Below are 22,609 nucleotides of genomic sequence, written 5' to 3' on the forward strand. Positions count from 1 at the left end.
TCCCATTGGAATTAGATTATCTGACAATTTAAGTGCAATTGCATGAAAACAACATTAAAAAAACATTAAGATATTCTAGATAATAGGTCAGCCTTGTCTGATATCACATAGCACTAGCATTGGTTTCTTGGCTTGCTCCACCTTGTTCATGGGCAACCTAGGAACAGAACAAGGCAGAAGTTCTATAAAAAAAGGACATTTTCATGTATGTAAAACCTGGTTCTTGCACATAATGGAACAAATTAAGCTTGTGGAGCCAGCCATAATTTTGACATTTCTCAACTTTGCAAATAAACATTCTTTAATTAAAGCTCATCGCTCACTTCCGATGATTTTTAGGAAAAGCAAACAGAGACAGCGCTGTGTTGGCTGCAGGACCGGGAACCTTCCTGTTTCTGCTTGCAGAGCACGCTGCCTCACTGCTGCCGCTGTGAGTAACTGGTTGCACCAGCGAGTCGTCCTCCCTACACGAACTTGTCTTTCTGGGAGCAGTTTATGGGGGTACACGGCTCAAGTTTGCTAATTAGCTGAAACAGCTCTTTGCCAGGCAGCACAGACCTGGTAAAACCCAGGAGTCCCTGTGGGGAGGTGGTCTAGGAGCACGAGACAGCACAAGCAAACCTGGCTACTGCCATAAGCAGGATGTATCTGACTGGGTGAGGTTTGCCAGATTTAATCAGAGTCCTGGAGCCTGTTCCCAGCTGTGCCAGAACTGATCTTATGCAACTTCTCTGCTATCTTATTTGTATGAGTTTTGAATTATGTTTGCCTCGCTCTCAAGATCAATAGGAGACATTGCTCAATATTATAGGCGACGGAAATCATGGCATTATCATGGGCTGCTGGAAGAGCTGGGACTCAAGCACATGAAATTGTGCTCTCGTAGACCACTGCTCCTTTCTCAAGGGGCTGTGCACTTTTTGCAAGCAGGGCATGATCTCTGTGCCTCCCCACAAGTAGGGTACGTGGGCTGCAGCAGGGGATTCAGCGCCTCAGGTTCAAATGTAGGAGACAAGGAGACTTTAGCCCCAAGTAAGTGCAGATGACGATTTTCAGGTTTGTGTAACTTGGCGAAATGGAGTGGATTTTCATGGGAGCTGTAAAGATCTCCTTCCCGAATCCAGGACTTCTGCCATGACAAATTTCCAGTTGGAGGGGGAACCTGAGAGGGTTCTTTAGAGAAGTGGTTGGACAGCACAATTATTTTTACTTGGGGTAAGGCATTTTATTTTTCATTTGCTTTTTGACTCTTCTGCTAAAATTATTATTCCAGTAGGACTGAGTTGATCACTACTAATTTAAGTGTCTAAAATAAAGTTATAAATGAACTGTGTTTCCATGAGCAAGATTCCCATTCATCATTGCAAGGTTTATTTCATGGCGGTGAAATCATTACCAGTAAGCAACTAGTGTGCTTTGAAAACACTGAAATCATTTAGCAATGATAATTAAATACAAGGAGTTGCTCTAACAACAGCTAGTATAGAGTAGTTCAGTACACTAAAAGTTTTGCATTTATTTACACATTGCAAGGGGAATGTGTTGTTACGAGAACAGCACAGTGAGATCAGCCTTTAAAGAGTCTCTCCCCTCTCATTTGTTTTATTTATGCAACCAGATTCCAGTGACTGGACTGGCTCTGATGGGTTACACCTCTGTAAACCTGCCATAGTCGACTGTGATGTTTTCCTGAATCTTTCTTCCATTTAAAACAACAGCTTTAACCCCAGTTTTACCCTCTCAACTCTAATTTAGTCCTGAGTATTGCCCCTGGGAAATTTCAATTTTAGGTTTTCAAGGGTTATCCAAAGTATCAAGTTATTGGATTATATTCTGCGAGAGGATTTGGGGGGAGTAGGGAAGAAGCGTGATCAATATCTTTTCCTCTGGAGTTTTATGAAGAAATTCTCCCAGGGAATAATTTAGCCTCTGATTTTGCAAAGTGTTTGGCACGGCTCAGTGTTAGCTGGAAGTGCTCAGCATCTCATGGATCGCAGAGCTGGATGTGAACTTGGCTGTTTCACTGTTTTATACGGCATATTCAATGCTGCAGCAAAATAGTTAACAAAACTGGGCTTTGGCCAGAATTTGTGACTTGGGATGGGGCTATTCCCAGTGTGAGCCAGACATCCCAGACAGTATTGTATTTGCATGCTTTGTTTTTCCTGCAGAATTGCGCATCTCTTCGTTCTTCTCCTGTTACCAACTGGCTTAGTTCAGAGAGACCCTTCATGGCTCCCAAAGGTTGACTTTGGGGTTGTCGTTAGTTTGAGATGTTATTGGCAGCAGGTCATAGGAGTTACCGCCAAGAAACATGTTTAGGCATTTGGATTACTCTTGTAAATTTTAATTAATCACTTTGCTGCTGTATAAGGCAGCACTGTAACACATACTTAATGCTCAAGTATTCAGTTTCTTACAGCAACATTGCACTGCGGGTTAAAAAATAAAGCTGCGGGGTAACAAATGTCTACACTCGTGACAGTTTTATTTGTAAAGAGTCTTTTGAAGTGCTGTCTGTGCCCGGAGGGGTCATAGTTCAGGGGTACACAGCAATGCACCGTAGTGGTGTTACCTCTGCACCGTCCAGTTAGCAGGATGGTGACGGGTGCTCAGCCTCTGCTCCTGCAGACATCTCTCCAGACGGTCCTTCAGAAATGTTGTCATCTCCTGGCACTCTCCAGATAGCTAAAATTACCCGGTCAGCTGTGTGCAATAGTAGTCTGGCTCCTAACGAGAAGCGTGTGGTAGGGGGTTTCTGTTTTATAGGAGATGGGGTCCAGACCTCGCCGGGGCTGCCCGATGTGTTTAGTCTCTGCCTGTTTGCTTTGACAGAAGGGTAAGCATAAGCCTTTAAATCAGCAAGTGTTGGACAAAAATAGGAGCTGATACTGTTTTGCTTCTCTGGTCAGTGCTGCAAATTGCCACCAGTGAGCTGGTGCTGAGGGGTGTGCGGAGCATCTCTCATCCCTCCCAGCCTCCGAGCAGCAAAGAGCAGCCTGTCCGTGGAGCAGCACCTGCACGGTTGTCTGTCCGGACGGTCTGCCCCGAAGCTGCCATCAGCCACGGCGGGTGTGTGCAATGGTCTTTCCAGACAGTGTCTCAAGCACCTGCAGGGATGCTTCAGATGAAGGGATCGGGGATCAGGGTGCATGGTGGGGTGCTCAGGCATTCCTGATAAGACACAGACATCCATCTTTTTTTGGAAAGAGTTCTGTGCAAAGCCTACATGCTGAAATATTACTATGGCTTGAGAATTTGATAAGAGGATTTGGGTGGTGCAGGGGAATTCTACTGCTTTTGTTTTACATAAAGATGAATTTTACAATAAAAAGGCTTTCTATTTCCAAATTTGTTAATGCAGCACATTGCATCAACAGTAAATGCACAGAGTAAGCCACAAAAGGGAATTCAAGTAGTGTGCATTGACTTTAATTGAACTACAGCTGTACATGGTAGTGTCTGACCTTGTAGTATAGCAGTAAAGTTCACGGATGCTAACAGGTGTGAAATATGTCCCTGATACAGTTAGAAAAAGGGGATACAAACTCCAAATAGCAGGATAGGCCATAGGAACATACTGTCTTCAGGTTTTGTTTGCTGTCTTTGATGATGCAGATCAGGTTCTCGCTAGGAAAGGGATTTGCAAACTGTGACTTGTGTCCTGCTAGTGGTAACCAGGCTATTTCGAGACACGGAGCAGCTAATGCTGAGTCTCGCCTGTGCACGGCCAGGAGCTGCTGCTGCTGTCAGCGGTGCTGCTGACATATGCAAGGAAACAAAGTTTGCAAAGTCCTGCACAGACGAAAAAATCAGCCTTGCCATTAAGGAATATGCTGGGGAAAGGAGCTGCTAGAAATCCAGGAATCAGAGGGGAAGAGGCGGGTTGGATCAGATTTACTCTTTCTCCCAGGAGCCGGTGCTCAGCAGAGCCTTACATTTTCTAGGGCTTTGCCCAGCCTAGTGGTAAATGCGTTAATGGACCTGCTACCACTTCCCTTAGGAGATGTTCCAGTCTCAGATGTGTCTTCTCTCTGGTAGCTTGTTTTTGTAGTAGTCAGGCTAAATTCTCCCTTCCATAATCTACCTCATTAGGAAAATACACTCCCCAGATAATTTCATTTCAGTCTGGTGTTTACACCCATCAATTGTTTGCAGACTTTTATTCCCTCTCTTCTTTTCTCTTTTCCTTTCTCTTTTCTCTTTTCTCTTTTCTCTTTTCTCTTTTCTTTTCTTTTCTTTTCTTTTCTTTTCTTTTCTTTTCTTTTCTTTTCTTTTCTTTTCTTTTTCTTTTTCTTTTCTTTTTTTCTTTTCTTTTCTTTTCTTTTCTTTTCTTTTCTTTTCTTTTCTTTTCTTTTCTTTTCTTTTCTTTTCCTTTCTTTTTTTCTTTTCTTTTCTCTCTTCTCTTCTCTTCTCTTCTCTTCTCTTCTCTTCTCTTCTCCTCTCTTCTCTTCTCTTCTCTTTTTTCTTTTTTCTCTGTTTTCTCTTCTCTTCTCGTCTTATCTCTTTTTTCTCTTTTTTTCTCTTTTTTCTCTTTTTGTCTCTTTTTTCTCTTTTTTCTCTTTTTTCTCTTTTTTCTCTTTTTTCTCTTCTCTTCTCTTCTCTTCTCTTCTCTTCTCTTCTCTTCTCTTCTCTTCTCTTCTCCCTTCCCTTCCCTTCCCTTCCCTTCCCTTCCCTTCCCTTCCCTTCCCTTCCCTTCCCTTCCCTTCTCCCTTCCCTTCCCTTCCCTTCCCTTCCCTTCCCTTCCCTTCCCTTCTCCCTTCCCTTCCCTTCCCTTCCCTTCCCTTCCCTTCCCTTCCCTTCCCTTCCCTTCCCTTCCCTTCCCTTCCCTTCCCTTCCCTTCTCCCTTCCCTTCTCCCTTCCCTTCTCCCTTCCCTTCCCTTCCCTTCCCTTCCCTTCCCTTCCCTTCCCTTCCGAAACATGTTATTTGGCTCCTTTAACTTCTCCAAATGGATCAGTGCTTCCAGACTCCAGGCACTGTATTGCTGATTCCTGGACACATGGTAGTTTGACCATACCTTTTAGCATGAAACCATTACACTAAATGGGCTTCTGGACCACAACAGAGTTTTCATCTTACAGCCCTGTGCAGACGATGCTGTGGAATAGCATCACCCTGAGACATTTGACCAAAAACTTGCGTAAAGGGATGAAGGAGGTAATTTTGCTGCTGCCTTGGTTTTGATGCGTTGATCCAGGGTACCAGTGCAGCCTGGGAATACCCCAACATCCAAAAAGATATACTGAATAGTCTTTTTACCCAGAAATTTCATTATGGAACCTGCCACCAGAGGCATTACAACTATTGTGGTTTTCTGTGATTTTTGCCTTGCTCTTATTTCTGCAATGGGTGTATGGTTGTTCTTTCATGTCTCTTTTTTTTTTTTTTTTTTTTTTTTTTTTTGCATACTTCTGCTTGAGAGTTTGATGGGGGAATTGACAGAGGCTCAGCACGTCCTTCCAGGGGTGGAACAATATAAGGGCTGACTTTTGCTGCATGACAAATCTATGATTTTTTTTTTTTTTAAGTGAAAACCAAACTTTGCAGCCAGCCTCGTTAATTGAATACCTGTCCTTCTGGACAGTGCACCCCTTGCCTGCTTAGCGCTGCTGTAGCTGCCTGCTCTGTACCATGTCCCGGAGCCTGGTACTCCAACCTATTGATTGACATCTCATCTCCAGCTCTGATCTCATGTCTTGACCATCTGCTTCTTCTGGTGGTCTCCGGAGGGTCTGCCAATCAGCAAAGCATGCTCAAAACTCGCAGGCAAATGGGTTAGATTATTTTTGGACCTTCCTTGCAGCCATCTGTTTGGGAGGGAGCCATGAGCTTGTCTTACCCAGCTGGGTTAAGGTGCTGTGGCAGCCTGCAAGGGAGGAGGAAGCAAACAGGATAAAGAAAATTACTCTCTTCTTAAAGGAGCTGAATCAGCTGTGAGACGGCGCTGAGCTCTCAGACAGCAACTGGCACCAGCAGTGAGATATCAGGATATTTCCCAGTCCCTGTTGGAGCTGGCTGCTGCCTGCAGATGACAACAGGCACGACAGCAAGTTTGGTGTGACTTCGAAGCTGACTTGTGTTGCCCGTGACAACCTGGGTTTGAGTCTATTTTACATGCACACACATGCACACGTGCATATGTTGCTATAACAACCACCCAGGACTTTTAAAAAATGTTGGACTCCTCTGTTTTCCAGGTTGTAAAGCACCTAAGTTTTGCTGCAATCCAGGAGGCAAACAGCTGCCTTCAGTCTCTTCACCCCCTCCCCTAAAAATAGCACTAAATCACGTATGCTAGGCAAAATGTCTGGGTTAATTATGTAAAAAGAGTCTGTAATGCCTTAGTAGGAAAAGAGAGGCACGCAGGGCTCTGTGCTGTTCTGGTGTTTGAAACAGCCCAGCTAGTTCACGGCGGTAAAGGCTGAAATGTAAATGCTCTTTCTGGTGCCCCCAGAACATCACAGTTAAATAATGCTGCCAGTAAAGCCTCTGGTGTCACCAGGCAGCAGTAAATCACAAATCACGGATGAAGATTATGACCTCTGCAGCCTCTGACCCAATGTGATCCAAATTAATGCTGTAACCTGCAAGACAGCAATCAGATAAGGGTAAGAGCAGGGGATGTAACAGCGAAGAGCCCGTATTAGCCGTAGGAAGCCCTTCCCTACAGCTGCAGACTCTGGTTAAGGTACTTAGGATATCTGGGCAATGGCATTTGTCTCCTGTAGCAGGCTCATACCAAAACTCTGTATTTTTCCTTTTCTCTGAGTGATGGGGACACTCTGAACATTGTTGTCTTCCAATAAAAAGTTTTCTTGCAGGAAAAAGGGAAAGCAACAGAGGCACAGCTACCAGACAGCATGTGTTTCGCAGGACATGCATGTGTGTGATAGCACTTGTGTGCTGGTCTTCATCTTGCATGTGTTTGAAAGCGAGCCTTGCCCGTAAAAGAAGCCCTGATGGAGAGGAGGGAGTTCTGGTTTCCCCTCGTAGGCAGTGCTTGGTCTTCCTGTGCAGTTCATGACCCAGCCTGCTGCTGGGGCTGCATCCTGCCACGCAGGGGTGGGTGTCACTCCTCTTCCTCACACTGCAAATGAGGTGACACAGAGATTGCAGAGGATCATTTGGGGAAGAGCTCAGAACAGAGCCCAGGATGAAGTACAGCAAGTTTTGGTGTCCCCTTGCTCACAGCTCTGCCTCGGCACAACCACCCCTGTTGTGTCCTCGGGGCTGCATATGATCTTAGGCAATCAGATATGAGGTGTGCAATGCTGTGTCATCAGCAGTTGATAGAATCACAGAATGGTTTGGGTTGGAAGGGACCTTAAAGATCATCTAGTTCCAACTCCCTGCTGTGGACAGGGACACCCTTCACTAGCCCAGGTTGCTCAAAGCCCCATCCAACCTGGCACTGAACATTTCCAGGGATGGGGCAAGTTGTTAAACTTGCTAGCAAAATGCATGTCCTGTCACTCCTAAAAGTGACATGTAATTCTTCATGTGTCGATTTAGTGGACAAATTTTGTGCTGGATTGTCATATTCCAAATTCAAGCCCATTATATGAGGGAAGAAAATACCTTGTGATTCTGTGATTAAGTTAGTGCAAAAGCCAATGTCTAGGATACCCTAGACTTTTTGTCCCCACCCAGAAGCTGTGTTGAGACAACAGAGTTAAAAAATGCTTTGGATATTTGTTTAGAACTTCTAGGTATGTGGTAGTCCAAAACCAGCTGCTGCAACTAGGTTGTTGGAGGTCTAGAAATCCTGGAGTAATAGATATGTGGGCAGTAGGGATCTGTGCAGTGTGAGAGCACAGGTTAGGCTGGACCCATCTAACTGATGCTGGATCCCTTGTATCTTGTCCTGCAAGACAGATACACCTGTGGCGCTGGGTTGGGCTTCTTGGATGGGGTACGGGAATGTGATGCGCATATTCAATACCAAATGGTTGGTTTATACCTCTTGGTATCAACCATGCTTTTTAATTTGTAGGAGGACTCTTCAGTGATTTCAGCACTTCCAGTGGGTTTATGTTGCAAAATGCCATCTGCACATATGGACTGGGATGCTAGTAGGTGTTTCCTGGTCGTGTTTTGTAGGTGATGGTGGTCTCCTGTTAGCATTTGAGACTTAATGTTGATTACAGACTGTGCTGAACAGTGTCTGAACAAACATGGGGGATGCCTTGCCTATATTCAGAGATGGGGTCCCAAAAAGGTCAAAATTTGATGTAAACATGCACTATTCCAGAAATCAGTTTGATTTTCTAATGTGAGCCCTTACCTCTCATGTCTAACTGGAGACCTCAGAAACCTACCTGAGAAAATAAAGACCTTTTCATCCAGAGATCACCAGCCTGAATCCAACTCAAACTACAAATTATACTTATTTTGTGGATTGAGGATGGCCTGTATCACCAGAAACCATCATATTTTGCTCAAAGTGGTGGCTTCCAGAGAAGAGCCTTGACTTGTGTTGGTTTTGCAGCCTGACCTCCCTTCAAGGCAGGCGGTGTGATGTGCTGGCATCGTGGGAAGCTTGTCCTCATAGACAGTTCCGTTTGCCAGGCCAGAGCTAAACTCAGCTTTGACGTACAACTTCTTCTCCAACGTACAAATTAGCCCATTAAACACTTTGCATAAGATACACAGGAGCTGGCAGCGAAGGAGAGGAAATCAAACCAGCTCACGCTTTGTTCACCTGCGTTCAAAGTCATGAAACCCTCCTGCAATGATTCATCCCAAGCCGCAGGCTCCAGAGACCTGGTTTGCCTTCTCCAGAGCTGCTCCATGGACAGGGACAGGCAGCTGAGCTGAAAGGAAGCTTTTTAGCTGCAAAATTGTGCAAGCCAGCGTGTGCTATTTCTGGAGCGCGCTGTAACGTATGCGTCTAGCCTGGCTCTCTCCAGCAACAGCCAAATGTTTTTCAAGCAGTAAAGAAGGTAAAATAGAGCAACACTGTACTGGAGCCAGATTTTCCACGCATTCCCTGAGCAGAGCCTGCAGGAGCCTGCATGTGCGCTCGCAGACACATAATTAGATGCATCGGTCACCAGAAGGATGGAGCAGAGGGACCGGGGACCTCAGTTCGGCAGCTGCAGCTGGTTACGTTGCGATGTGCCACGGCCCACGGCAGCGCAGGCAGCACATGCGCTCCCAGACTGGGGCCAGCAAAGCCCAGACTGGGGTGAGGGTTGTCACCACCGAGTGGGTAGGGGGGTTGTACTAGGGAGAAGGAAGCAGCAAAGCGCAGCAACACATCGCCCCAGCTGCAATGCTTGCAACCCTCCGATCTCAGCCCACCTTCGGGAGGAGGACCGGGATCATTATCTCAGCTGTACTGGCTGCAAAGCTGTCATGCAAAGGACGTGTCTGCGTGGTGCAGCATGGTGTCACGGGGCAAGGTCTGAACCAGCTCGTTAGGGGACTGGAAGCAATTACAGCAACGTTAGCTTGTTTCTTTGCTTGGTCTACATGTTGCTGCTTCTGGGGAGGGAGGACTTGCCAAGACAGCGCTGCACGAATGTGGCCTGACAGCTTTTAGGTCTGGAGCGAGTCGATTTGGGGCTGAGTGTTGCATCTCAGGATGGACTGCTGAGCCCCACAGGATGCTTCATGATGCTGCTGTCAAGCAGACGTCATGCTATCACTGCATGCATCAGGAAGACTTTGGGACAAAGGGTCAGTTGCAAGGGACTTGGTGTGGGGAGCACCAACCTTTGTCCCATTTGACCGGTCTCTGGCACCAGGCTCAGGCTGAGCAGGAGGAACTCGTCCCTGTAGGGTTGCAGCTCCCAGTTGAAGATGCACTAGAGGATGGGATCCCCTGCCCAGTACAGCCCCTTCCTCACCCCCTCCCATCCTGGGGAGCTCTCAATCCTTACTTGCTCCACCAACTGGGCATCCTGCTATGTAACACCTGTACTCTTGGGGGGGTGAGAAAGGGATGATGCCAACGGAGGGGGAGAAGAGATGGACAGATGGACCTTTCTGCCTTCCCCTGGATGATGATTGGGGTCACCCGCTGTCCCCCTTGCTGGACCTTGCTACTTGGAGGAAAGAAGAGGGAAAGAAGGAAAAGAAACTGTAGAAACACAGGCTGAGGACTGTGTAGAAATAAATTAGGGTGGCATCTTTCCAGATCAGCCAGACCTTCACAGTTTTTTGCACACGCTCATGGCAGCAGTGCCTGGCCGTCAGAGAGAGATGGGCATAGATGCCTCCTTGTTTCTCTTCTGGAAGCTGGCAGGTGTACGGGGCTCTGAAATATCACTGAGCACCCAGGAGCCGTCTTTGTATTTACTGGAGTGAAGTTTTGTATGTGTGAAATGAGAGAGCAATGAGTGTTTTCTGGTGTTTTACGAACGCTGCTGGCTCTCTGGGAGCAGCGTGGGGCCAGGTGCAGAACACGATGGAGATCTGAGCTGTGACTTTATAGATCTCTGCAAAACCTTAGGTAAATTAATGTTTGAGAAAGGGACAACAAAGTCCCTTAACAGAATTTAACAGAAAATGGGATGTTTGTTTATCGCATGTGCTTCGGGAATTAGTTGAGCCATGTCCATGGTGCTGTGTTCTGATGTTAAAACCAACATCTACTGGGTTGTTAAACTGATTTTTGTAGCACTTTTTTGGTCTTTCACCCTTGTTAGATTAAAACAACATTTTCTTGTAAGGCAGTTGCAAGTTTAACATATAAATGTTTTTTTTCTTTGTCCAGCATTATTGAGTAGAGTGTTTTATCTTCACCAGTGCCTTTAGCTTTTTTTCACTATGATTTAAAGTATTCTCAGTGTTTGTATTCAGCCCTGTCCTGCTAATGTGTATGCGCTTTTGCAATAACGTTGTATGGAGTTTTCTGTAACTTCATACTAGCTCTGCATCTGCATGTGTGTGCCAACACGCTTTTAGGAGAAGCCACTAATAAGGATACAGATTTAAAATTATCTAATCTAATTGTTGGAACCAGAAGGCACGGTGAGGAAGATGTTATGAAGAATTGCTGGATGGCCTAACAGTGTTAGTTCCATTAAATCCTCAGAATCTGACCTGTCTGTATTTATTTCCTCCTGTGTAATGAGAAAAATGAATTTGGAGAGACAATAAGAGTAACATGGATGGGTGTATCTGAAGGACCTGGAAGAAATGTGATGCTGAGGAACCATGTGGGCTCTGCATTGGCATCGGTGCAGCCCTGTCTGACCATGGCTGTGAAGCTACAGCCCTCCCTGCCTCAGTTTCCAGATCAGTGACATGGGGCTCATCACTCGCGTGCTTGTCTGAGATTCTGAATTAATGGCTGACTATAAAGTGCCCAGAAGTCTCCATCTAAAAAGAGTTACACAAGGGCAAAGCTCCTTCCCCCCTGGCTGCGTGCTGCTGTTTCGCAGGCTGTGGCTGCTCCTCTTGCACTCTCTTGCCTACGTGGCCACCGTTGGCCACTGAGGATGCTCCACACCACCATGGGGATGCTGCTGCAGTCACTGCTGCAGCTGTCCCCACGCATGGGGCTGCTGCCCATGGGTTGGAAGGCACTTTCATTAGCACTGCTTAACGGCAGCTTCTTCTTTTTTCCTGCATCCAGATGCATTATGGATAACTTTGTTCTTTGTGTCTGCTTTAAGCTATTCTCAGCCTTTTGAACATTTTTTTCCCTGTGTACCTTCCCATAACCCACTGTGATTTTTAGTTTTCTCCTAAGGCTTAGCCCCACCAGTCCTAGGGTTGGAAGTGAATGAGCAGTCCCCAGCAGTGCCCAGAGCAGCTCACCCTGCTGCAGCCTGGGGCAGGGCTGGGCATGCAGGCAGTCTGGGGCAGTGCTCACATTTATTTTCCAGCTCTGAAGTAGTCAGGAAGGGGTCCAATTTGCATTCAGGGTCTGGTTTCAGGAGAACTAGAAAGCCTGTCACTAGCCGGTATCCTGTACCTTGTCTTTGTACATCTGGAAATGAATCATTTCATATGTAAAGAAAAATCTCTGCAATTATATTCTTCAAAAATTATTTGCTCTCATGTCCAGGTCCCATGTGAGAAGAGGACAGCATAGAGAAAAGTACCTAAAAGATTAGGCCAAAATGGTGGCAGAAGGGATTGAAGATAAGTAGTGAAATGGCGAGTAAGGGAAAGCCCTAATGTCTTGATGGAGCAAGTAGAAAAATATCTGAGTTGCTACCACAGTTGGAGAGGATGTGCCTGTGGTATAAATGACATACATTTAAAACTGCCTCGTTACATTAAGGTCTCATGTTTTCTACCCCAGGCTCCCTTTCCCAAGTCACCGTATGAACACCTGAGTCTCCTCGAAGCATCAGAGACATGAACCTGTAGCAGCTTGTCCACAGGTAAGAGGCTCAGCCACCGCCTCGGTGCCTGCTCCAGTGATTTGGGAAGCGTGGGGGACCACGGAGCCCGTGGCCACGGTGCTTTGGGGCTTGAGCCCGTGCCCATGCTGCCTGATGCTGTGACAGAGGTTTGCTGTCTGGCAAAGTTTCTGCAGGTTTTATGCCCCTCCAAGGTGACGTGGTTGCAGGGGTTTGCAATTCCTAAAGCAGACATATGGTGCCTGAGCATTTAAAAAGATGTTTTGAGGGGCAGGGACTGATCCAGGCTGCCGATCTTAGGTTTTTATTTTGTTTCCACTAACAGTGTGCCACTGGTTTTGTTTGTCGCCGTGCAGCCAGAGCAGCCTGTGCTCCCATACAGGTGCTCACAGTAATTTTCTGAACCCGTTAGATGTGGATTACAGTGCTAGGGTGGAGGTCACCTCTCCCACTGCTGTGATTTTCCTTCTGGCTCTTTACCCAGCAGTTGCCTAATATAAAATATTTAGAAACAGAAGCTGTTGCTGGGTCTTTCCCCTTGTAGCTGGGTGACATGACCAGCAGGTACCCAAATCCTGTCCTCCCTTGCTCACTCTCCCCGTCCCCCGTGACTGTGCCTTTGTCCCCTTGCAACCTTCACAAAGTCACTTCATTTACTGATGAAGTTTTACCCTTCTTAGGGATGTTGCTTGCCCAACTTTGGGGAAGTTTGTGGAAAAAAAAAAAAAAAAAAATATATAAAATACTGCTCAAGGAGCTCTTGGAGAACCCTCCAGAAGAAGGTGCTGCACTGCTGGGTATTGACACTGGCCACCAGCACGTTGTAGAAGCTCAACTCAGGGTCTGGTGCAGATTTTAAGGACTGAGAGTCACTTGGCTGATATATGACGGATGAACGCAGTCCTTGAGTGAAAAATGGGTTTGTCCCCCCTTTAGAGCGCACAGCTTTGTCCATAGGGATGCAGATCCCACGGCACCTTGCTGCTGTCTGCAGCCAGGCTCAGAGCCAGGGGCGTGTTGCAGATCTGCAGCCACGGGTTATGTTCAGAGTTAAAATGCAGTGCTGTGGGATGGGCAGCACAGCAGCATTCCCTGCGTGAGCGAAAGAGCAGGAAAGCGGCTGGGGACGGGCTGGGGGGAGGCGGTGGTGCTGCCCCTGCAGAAGCCATAGCCCTTTTCTCAGGGAGAAGCTGTTGGCCTGGAAATAAGGTGAGAGCAGCCGGGGGAAGAGCACAGCTTCCCGGGGAGCAGCAGCCGCTGCCCCACCGCAACAGAGCCAGGCCTTTTGTCTCAACCACGAGCGTTAATTGAAGGGGACAGATTTTGCACCCTGGGAGCAGCAGGTAACCGCACTCCAGTGAGAGCTCAGAGCCGGCTCCATCAGCAAATACTTCTTGCTCGGCTGCAGTTATAGCTCATTATCTTGCTGACCTTTAATTTCGCAAGTGTTTCTTGCAATGTGTTTCTTCAGCCTGGCCCGGCTTCTGACCTCCGTTCCCAGAGGCAGCGGGATAATATATTCATCTGCTGTGCTGTCTAGCCACTTCGCATCCCTCCCTGCCTCCCTCCATCCACCCCTCGCGTCTCTGCCCTTTTTGGCAATCTGTCATTTTTATTTTTGGTACGAGTCCAGGAGCTGAGTAAAAAGTACTTGGGCAGCTGGAGCGAGAAACAATGGCTTTTAAATACGCTTTAACGTGTTTGTAAACAACTGCACTTCATCAGGGTCCCTGCCCAGCACACTGGCAGCAGACAAAACTGATGAGACTCTTCTGAGATCAGAATTAATTACGCTGCATGGAAATGGTGCAAAACAGACAATGATGCAGTGGGAAATATCTCCTGTTCTGTGGTCCATGTCCGTTTGTGCTGTGCTCATCACTGCGGCCACTGAGCACCTGAGATTGCTCTTCTCTTTGCTGTGGCAGGGAAGATGAGCAGGGAGAGCTAAAAACATTGGGAAGGCTGTGTAGCTGTTGCACTTTGAGGATGCTCTATGGAGTGTCTGGTGGGATGTCACGTTTATTGGAAATCATCTATCAGCAAAGTTCGGCACAGGGAATAATGCTGCTGTCCTGTTAAAATACCCCCATTTCTCCTGAATTCCCACAGCTTGTTCCTGGTGAAAAAAATAGTTTGTATCAGGGAATGAAAATATCTTTTATTGAGGATGATTTGAAGAGGGAAGCAAGCTCAGAAGCATGGGGAGGGGGCAAAAGAGCTGTAGTTGGAGCACATGGATTGGATGATACCAGGTAGCCCATCGGTCCCAACTCACCAATTTCGATGAATAAAGAGTGAATTTGCCACTACAGGATTCCCCTCTGTTGCTGAGGGCTGTGAATGGAGTGGGGCTGACTGCATGATACAACTGTGCATTCTTGCAAGAGTTTTTTTCTAGTGGGGAAATAACGGAGGAGAAAAATCAAAAAGTGCTTTGAAATCAACCCCCTTGCTGTGGAGTGACTCGGCTCACAAACCCCTGGTCGGTCGGTGGCTGCTCCTGCTCGGGGGATGGATGCAGCCGGTCTCTGACTCTTCTGTGAGTAACAGTGTAATTGCAGAAATTGGCACGGTGGCTTGGAACGAGATCTAATTAATTAATTCAAGACATGCTGGGATTAAATTTTATTAAACCTTGGATTCAGAGTAGACTAGATGAAATGTAAGCAAAGGTTGGGAAGGGAAAGGAGGGGTATGTGCCACACGTGCTGCCTGCCAGCCCTGCTGCTGTCGTGCCCTTCGCTGGTGGGGTACCGAGGGCACGCTCAGGTTGTATATTGATATATACATATGTACATATATATACACACATATGTATACATATGGACATATATATGCACACATATACATCCAGTTTCACTCCAGCCAGGGCTTTCCTTATCCAGTTGCTCTGGATTTTTATGTGCAAGGTGACTGACCCGTCTCTCTGTCCTGCCGCAGGTCATAAGCCGGGCACCTCTGGCCACGTACTCCCTAACATCATCTGGAGAAAGAGGTTTCTTTGGCTTTTCCCCTAATCCTGTGCTGATAAACGTGTCGTGCTCCATCCAGACCTGCCTGTTATTTCATAATAAGGGATGTCAGCTCCATATTTACTGCCTTTAAAATGATTTGGGGTCTTCTAGAATAGAAATTCAAGACAGTCATTGCTCACATAGTTGCATGTTGATGCTTACTCTGCTCCCAGAAGCTGTCTGGCCAAGCATGTATGTCCTGGCACAACTTTGCACTGCTGGACTTTGCAGGAATGACTAATTGTTTTGGACAGGTAAACAAGTGTGTCTGTGGGGTGTATGCAAAACCATCGGCTCTCGAACAAGAGGTGCAGCACAGGACCCAACTTTTCAGGGATGGTGTTTTGCCGGCCAAATCGCTAGCATCCCACACGAGCCGTCTTTTCTTCTGACAGTTTCAGGAATATACTTAATACTAATTTTAGCTCTCCCTCCAAGGTGGATATCTTTGGGGTTTGGGCACAATGAATGCCTTATTCATAAAACTACAAACACTGTAAAAAGAAGGGGGGGAGGGGGGGAAAGTGTCCCACCCTAAAATGTTTCTGATCTCCAAGCAGCTATAATTTTGGCTTGCTCAGAGAACAAGCTGAGGTAGTGTTCATTTTAACAGCCAGGAAAGGGCTGTCTGTTTATATTTAGGGCCTTGTAGATTTGTGCAGTATATGCAGGTGGCACATTAAAATGTGTGGATGATTTCTTACCAGGATAAGGCTGTGTTTTTACTGGACTGCCTTTAATTCTGTGTGAAGGCTAAGTAAGTAAGCACTGAAAATTTTGTTGTAACAGTTTCTGGAGTTAAATTTTGTAGCCTTTGGAGTGTTGTTTTGAGCTTAATCCTGGTGAATTACTCCTATGCACCTTCCTACAGAGTTTTGCCCAGAACACATGCTTTTAAGAGCAGTTTGGCAGCTCTTGCCGCTTTGAGTCTGTAGGGCATCGGCACTAGTGATCATCATTCAGTTCTCACTGGGTAGTGTTAGTAAACTGCTGCAATGAAAATAAGTAGGTGGGTAAAGAGCATCTTCCAGCAGTGAGGTGGGTAGTGGTCCAGGATCTCAGCTGACTTGGCGGTTGCAGGTCTGACCTTCACCTCTGCACGGGCTCTCTCTGAAGAAGGCTGTGCCTCCCGTCTATCTCCAGCATTGCTCATTACCCCATTGGCTCCAGGAGCTGCAAGAACTGGTTCAGTACTCACCTGGAGTCATCTTCATTTCAATGGCATTTGCTTGGCATGAGCTGAAGAGGATAGCATATCCAAAATAAGCACATGTGCTTTTGGGCCATGGCTTCTGGAGCTGGGTCATTGTCACCGTTTGTCCCCCACTATGGCAAAGTCCTGGTGAAGATGCAAAAGAGAAAGTTCTCCAGCATGGCTGAGACTGGTCCTTCAGAGAGAGCAGCGTTCATCTCTGGAGAAGCGGAAGCTGTTACGAAATGTGCATGCCACTTGTTTTCGAGCTGCCGCTGAACAGCAAGCAAAGATGCTGAAGTTCTCTTGCCTATATTTGGGAGCTAAAAGCCTGGTCCAGCCACACATCATTCTTCTGCTACCCCTCAGAAGTTGCTCACTGGCTACTAATCTTGCTCTGATAATAAGTAATGCCTTTTTCACGGGGAAATCCAGATGCCTATTTGGTATTTGCAAAGCTTACCAAGATCACAGGGCTGAGGAGGTTTGTAAAAAGTAGAGTGCAGCTGTTAACGTCAGTTGTCTCAGTCTCCTGGAGAGTGCCTGGGCTCCGAGGTTTGTTCACAGATCTAAAATTAGAAAGTTGTTGATGGTTTTTTAATTCAGAGTTACAAAAAGTCCTGTTTGACTGAATTGAAACACCAGGCAGCTGCAAGCAAATGAGGTTCAAAGTGGGTGTAAGCGATGGATGGAGCTCAGTGCGCAGAAAAGATATTGAATTTTAATTACATGTACCTGTAATATACCACGGCAGGTTATGGTCTTGGAAGATGGGGTAGAAAAAAGTGAAATCCAGGTTCTGTTTGCACTAAAATATTTCCATGCGTGTTTGGGTACTTTGCTGTGGTAACCAGAGGGCTTATTTTTAGAATCTTTCCCAAGATGCTCCTCTATACTACACTGAGTTTCTTGGGAAGCTGGTGTACAAAGCTGTCCCAGGGGTTTTCAAGTTAAAATGAGTATTAATTCAGAAAGGTTGCAAAGGATAACGTTCTTCCAAATTGATCAGACTGCATGTGAGATCTTTCTGGCTGCTTGTCCTGCCTGGACTTCATGTTGGGCATCTCTGAGATCCGAAATTCCAGCATTCACCTATGGAAAGGATCTTCTTTTATTTGGCCAGATCCTGATTACAACGACTAAACCAATGATATTGTAATGGCAACTTGTCTTAGCAGTTAACCAGAGTAATCCCAAAATATATGTTAGCATTTTTAACCACAGTATTTCTGGCCCTCAGCCAGTGAAGCACCTCTGAGTCTAATCTAGCAAAGATCAGCTCTGTTTTCCTGCGAAGATTCATGACAGAAGAGAACAAGCCCACAGGTTTAGTTGTACATTTGTGTGTGACTCTACGGTGAAACTCTTACTTGTTCATCTGAAAGTCCTTCAGATTTTACTAGGCTAACGCTGGGGTATTTATATATTCCAGTTTTCAAATGAAAAGTATTTAGAAGATTCAGGTTGAAACATTTATTTCTTAGGAAAGTGTTGTTATGCCCCATAAGGTATATATCCAAAAAGAACAAAAGCGGTCCTGTTCGAAGAAGCCACAAACAGCACCAAAAGAGAAAGGCAAGATTATTTTTCAAATGTCATTCTTCATAGTTTATTGTCTTTCTTCCATAATCATTTAAATACACTCGCATGTATTTGAAAAAATAACAACAGCACAGCAGATGCATTTTATCCATAGCATGCTCATGAATACATTGTGTTTTGTGATATATTGTTTCTTGGATTTTTTTCCGAAGATGTTCTGCAGAATGTTTCCATGTGCATTTTAATAAGACGGTTCTCTGTCTATACATGGACTTTGTACCAGAACAATTTGCGATTGCTCAAGGGCTTCATTATTCTTTGAAAATTTTAGAAATGCAATAGCTAAAAATATGCAGAGGAATGTCTATACACTGTCAGATTCAGAGGAAAAGGTATGCTTAGTTGCTGGCTGGGGTTGAACCATGACACATATATACATTGCTAACATACGGGCTATCAAAGAGGATTGATGGGGGACCGGGACAGTTTGGCCCAATGGAGGCCCAGGATTGGCACACAAATTTTTAATGCATTTCAATATTTGAGTCTTGAAGAAATGAAGCACCACAGCTTTTAAAATTATCTGTGAGTAATGGGTCATCTTCAGTCAATGTGAACAAGGTTGCTGTTAACAGAAGTATACGGATGATGGATTTGCCTCTATATGATGCATCCAGTGTATGCGTTAAACTGACATGGGTATTACGCAGTGAAAATCCTGAAGTGGAGAATGATATGCTGCTGTTAACGTTTGTAACATGGGAGCTCTCGGCTGCTGAAGCCTTTTACTTTTAACAAGATATATCTCAAGTACGCGTTGTCGTCTTCAGTTACATTACAGCCTTATGCTCCATTCTGTAGCCATAGAAGCAATTACAATATTATTTGCTAAGTCTCAATTCTTATGTTGTTTATATGGAAAAAATACATCTTCTCACAGACAAGGAGGTACTTAGCATTTTTAAATGTTTTGGATTTGCTTTAATCCCATGTCACAGTAGTTACCCATTTAATCCTGGAAGATGAAGTAACTTTTAAACTCAAAAAGATACCCGAGTTTTAAGAACGATGTTTCACATTGACACAGATAAACAAAATGCCCTTATTATTTCTTGGTTGTTTTCTTATTTCTTCTCTTGTTATTATTATTATTATACCACAGAAGCAAAATTAAGTAGGTGAATAAATAGCATCTTCCAGCAGCGAGGCAGGTAGGTTCATTTTCTTATTTGTTCTGGGTACAGGGGAAAAAAAATCAGTGTCTGGAATGTGAATATTAAAAACCAAGAGGCTAGTATGGACCTGGCTATGTACAGGTAAAGTCAACGAGTAGCATTTAGATGAGTGAATCTGAAATCTGTGCACATATTTAATCTTCATCAGTATTAGATCCAGTTGTCATATCGTGGTGATGGGGAAGCTGATGAGAAAATTTGGGTGTTACAGCACGGGGGAGAGGCTGACAGGAAACCTCCCTTTGTACGACTGTTGCCTTGCCAGTGCAAAACCAACTGCATGTGTATTAGCCCAGCTCACGCTACGGGGAAAACTTGTCTGAAAGCTATTAGACATGGGCAGTCCTGGTATGACAGCATGGTTTATACTACAGCGATCTGGAAGCAATCGCATTTTGTCATCTGCTGGTTGTGGTAGCATGACAGCCAACGTGAAGTATTCGTTTGAAGAATGTCAGTGCATAAACTCATTTTTTCCTCAAATCATGTGGGGGGCGTTACTGAGATGAGTGTGGAACAACAGACGTTTTCGGTTTTGTTGGCATTAATTGAGATGGATGTGAAGGATTTCTATAAATCAGTGGAACATTTAGAAAGGGTGACTCACTTTGAAGATGCATAGCACTGGCTATGTGTCCAGTACACAGAAATGTGATCAATACAATAAACACACCGTAAAGGTATACAGGATAGGCTGTTCTTGTTATTTAACCTGCTCTGAAAATGCAAGAGCACGTGGCCTTTAACAAGATTAAATATTACATTTAAAAACACTAAGCCTGTTAACACAGTGCATAATTAAGCCCTGGAATTCAGTGCCAAAGAAAATCTTTGAGTGGATCTTAATAACATTTAAAAAAAGAGACAGACACGCTTATTATTAATAAAACTAGGCATAGATCCGTTCTGTGAGAGGTATAAAAAAGCAAGGCTGCTTAAGAAATAGTCTTACATGAGCAAGTCAAACACTGCCTGCCTAGAAAGGAAGCTTTTTTTCTTTTTTTTTCCTTTTATGCTCACTATTATGTTCTGATTTGCACCTGTCTTTGAAGTGCTGGCGCCTGCAACCGGGGGAAATGTCTGCAGAGCTGCGAGGTCCACGGGCAGGTCCTGCAGTGAGATTAGGGAGCTGCTCAGATAAGCAACGGGTCAGCTGAGGCACTTCTGAGAGTGTTCGTGCCATTTAAGGTCACTGTACCATTTAGCAGAGTGAAGGAAAAAAAGTTGTCGAGTCTTCCAGCAACGCGGGGTGTTTTTGTAGCAGTTTGCCTGTAAACAGCCAAACGTGGGGCTCGGTGGATCGCTGTGCGTCTGAGCTGCAGTTGGTTTGCTTTTGAGCTTTTCAAGAAAAGCTGAAGGAGCGAGCAGGTCAATAAAACTGTCTGCCAGCAACCTCAGAGTATTCCTGGGCTTTCACAATCCCCACTTTGTGCTGGGGTTAACCCAAGCAAAATCCACAGAGAAGGAAAATGGGATGAACCTTGTCTAACCAAATGGGTGTCCTGTATCTGCACTTTGTGTCCAGGCAGAGCTTTACTCCTTGATTCCTTTCTTTCTTAATCAGCTTTATGCCACTGTAAATCTATGAGGTGATGTGCAATGACCTGCTGATGCTTTCTGTCATGCCAGTTCATGATCTGGTGGGCATTAACATTTCATGCTTGATGAGGTTGTGCATGGTTGGGTCCTGTCTTGTGCTTTGCAAGGAGAGGAGCTTTGTTTTGAGGGGAGGCAGAGGCATGATGTGGTGATGCTGTGAGCAGAACTTGGCCACGCTGCCTGCATCTCTGCCTGCGGGCACTTGCTGGGACCTAGAGTCACTGCAGCACCTTCTCACATGGCAGTGTTGGTTTGTGGGACAGCGTTGGAAAATGGTGGACCTAACATGTGCCTCTTGCCTCTGATCTCAAGCTTTTCTTGGTCTGGCCCACTCCAGCCTCTCCTGGCTCCAGCAGTGGAAGGATGAACATTTTTGAGGGCATGGTAGCACTCACGCGGTGAACACAGTGCGATGCATTATCATAGTACAGAGATGGATGTCTGGGACCAGATTCTCCATGTCCATGCTGGGTGCTTCATGATGCTCAGACTTGCCCAGTACCTGTAACCTCTGGGGCAGGGAAGCCCTGGGGCACTTCAATGTCAGAAAACAGCCCTGGGCAACCTGCTCTAGGTGGCCCTGCTTGAGCAGGGGGATCACCAGAAGTCCCAACCTCAATCCTGCTATGTTAATGTGCCTATGAAGGATGTTCTCCTTATACTTGGGCACACAGGGACAAGTCAGGGATTAAAAATGATAGCCCAGTGACCCTGCCACTGGTGCATAGCCTCTTGAGAGCCAGGCTCCATGCGTCTGCTTCTTGTGCTCTTGCTGTGACACGGGACAGGAGCACTGGAGCTACAGCCCCTTCTGTGCTCGCAGGAGGCAGTCTGGGGCAGTAAAGTCTCAGCTTCCCATCTGTTGCTTTCCCATCATGTCCTGAGAACTGCCTACTCAGTTTCCCCCCTCTGTCATCCCTTGGGGCTTGGCTGTGCTGCTGCATTCTGCTGGTTGCTACCATCTTGGACGATAAACCCTGAAAGGGCAGCTCACCTCTGTGTGCCTTGCACCAGCAGTAGTGAACAGAGACCTGGGAGATGCCTGGCTCTCCCTTTCTACCAGCGTGGCCTGTGGGAGGTGATGTGCATTTACCAGCTGGAGAAAAGAAAGTTTTCAAGCTAATGATCTCTTTCCAACCTTTTCCTTGAAACTTGTGTTACTTCCAAAAATCCATGCTCAAAACGGGGGTGGTGGTGGATGATTCCCACAATGCCCCTGACTGAAGCTACTGCTCCCAGGTCTCTGGGCTATTTGAGAGCCCTTGCTCTGCAAGGAGCACCCGAGGAAGCCTGCTTCATGCTTGCTCCTCCTTCTCTTCCTCCCTGGCTGTGGCAGTCATGGGAATGGCAGGAGTCCAGCAAGCCCTTACACACTGCAGCTCTTTACACTTTGTCGCGAGCCTCGGTCTGGGAAAGTATGTAAGAACATCCTTAAAGTTAATTATGTGTTTCAGCACCCTCCCTAAGTAGGCATGTTTTTTTAATCGAGACCCTAAGTTGGAGGTGAGAAGAGACAGGATGGGAACCTCACTAACTTCACCCTGCAGGTTTGAAGTTGATTTTATGCCAAAACGTCATTAATTTCTGCCATCTCAGAAATTAAGCCTTTGCTGTCTGCTCGGTGCTGAGATATGTAGGTCTCGCTGCATAGCTCCATTAGCTCAATTTACCTTTCTCTTCCAAGACAGTTTTAGCACTAATTG

At 45.8% G+C, this 22,609-nt stretch overlaps 1 protein-coding gene across 5 annotated transcripts in view; it reads left to right on the forward strand.

Moving 5' to 3' along the window:
• HIVEP3 (HIVEP zinc finger 3) overlaps positions 1 to 22,609 on the forward strand; it is a 326,648-nt gene that overhangs the window by 171,677 nt on the left and 132,362 nt on the right. For 4 of the 5 annotated variants that reach the window (XM_054802485.1, XM_054802484.1, XM_054802483.1 and 1 more), the window contains one exon: positions 12,261 to 12,342. The gene's annotated coding sequence lies outside the window, so the exon portion shown is untranslated. Of the gene's footprint in view, positions 1 to 1,160; positions 1,216 to 12,260; positions 12,343 to 22,609 lie in introns of those variants that run through there. The other variant, XM_054802486.1, reaches the window with a different exon arrangement.

Source organism: Grus americana, chromosome 23 (assembly GCF_028858705.1).
Source record: "Grus americana isolate bGruAme1 chromosome 23, bGruAme1.mat, whole genome shotgun sequence".
NCBI lineage: Eukaryota > Metazoa > Chordata > Aves > Gruiformes > Gruidae > Grus > Grus americana.